General features: G+C 40.5%; 1 protein-coding gene across 1 annotated transcript in view; it reads right to left on the bottom strand.

The window, feature by feature from the left end:
• MIF (macrophage migration inhibitory factor) overlaps positions 1-1211 on the bottom strand; it is a 10910-nt gene that overhangs the window by 9241 nt on the left and 458 nt on the right. The gene's annotated exons all lie outside the window — the stretch shown is intronic.

The raw sequence follows: 1211 nt of genomic DNA on the forward strand, positions 1-1211 counted from the left end.
TCCTGCTGAGGCTTCCTTCTACCATGTGTACAACAGAAGTGAAATTCCCCTGCTCCCAAGTGTAGTCTTAACTCTTATTCATGTTGTAACCCATAATAGCTGTCCAAATCCTGTCCTCTTTAATGACTTATTCTTTGTGTTTTGTGCATTTTGACACATTAATCAGCTATTGAAAGAAAGCTTCTTGACTTGAGAAGATATCTCTTATTATCTTCTTGAATTCTTACGGTCTCCTGTGCATACAAGCTATTGTCGTCTGCACATCTCAGTCTACCGAGTCATTGCTGGAAGTGTCGACTAGATCTGAGCATAAGACATGACTCTGGCACTGTTTAAAGTGTTCTTGATTTGACAAAGCCATGCCAGCTGCTCACAATTTTCTTCTTACCATTTTTAAGACATTCCAAATTTTTTTCTAATATTTTCAGTTATCCCACTGGGTTTTTAATTTTGGGTCCATTTTTCCCTCTTCTTCCCTTCTCAGGACACTTCCACCCGTGGCAGTTATCAAACAATTGCTAAGGGGTTTGGAGACCTCTGTTGCCCTCTTAAGTCATCTAGGGTGACTACCATTTCAGGGCACTTTGTTTCCATGAGGAGCAAAGATCTGCTCAAGAACTTCAGGTGTCCCAGTGGGCAGAGAAGGGTTTGCTGGGGAGCCCTCAGAGTCCTTTCTGTGGTCACCAGAACTTCATTCTTTCTAGGGTTTCAAAGCATCACTCCCAAAGTAAAATAAGAAATGTTTTCTGAAAACACTCATTTGCTAGTGAATACACAGAAAGGGTACTTCACCAAGCTGCTAAAGGTCTATGGCCAATTCACTTAAGTTACTGCTGCTACATGTTACAAAGCTTCCAGCTCTGTAGAGAAGCTTTCACTTTGTTGTTCATATTCATCAGTAGTCTTCAGTAAACAACTAACTGATACAATGACTAGTGACCTTGCAGGATTAATTAAGAAAATAAAAGTGTTAGAAGACCCTTAGTGACAGTATATCAGAACCTCACCTTAGTAGCATATTGCCATGGGTTTGGGCAGGTTAAAATCCTTCAGTTTGGTAATGAAACCAGCAGAAAGGTTTTACCCTGGTGTTTTGACTACAAGTAGCAGGATGTCACACGGGTATTTTTGCTAGGCGTCCAAGCAAGTTGAATACCTTATTTTTTTCTTCATCTGTAACCACTATGCTGCAGGCAATTTGGTGGCAGAAA

The sequence above is a fragment of the Egretta garzetta genome, unplaced genomic scaffold (assembly GCF_000687185.1).
Source record: "Egretta garzetta isolate BGI_Z169 unplaced genomic scaffold, ASM68718v1 scaffold447, whole genome shotgun sequence".
Classification (NCBI taxonomy): domain Eukaryota; kingdom Metazoa; phylum Chordata; class Aves; order Pelecaniformes; family Ardeidae; genus Egretta; species Egretta garzetta.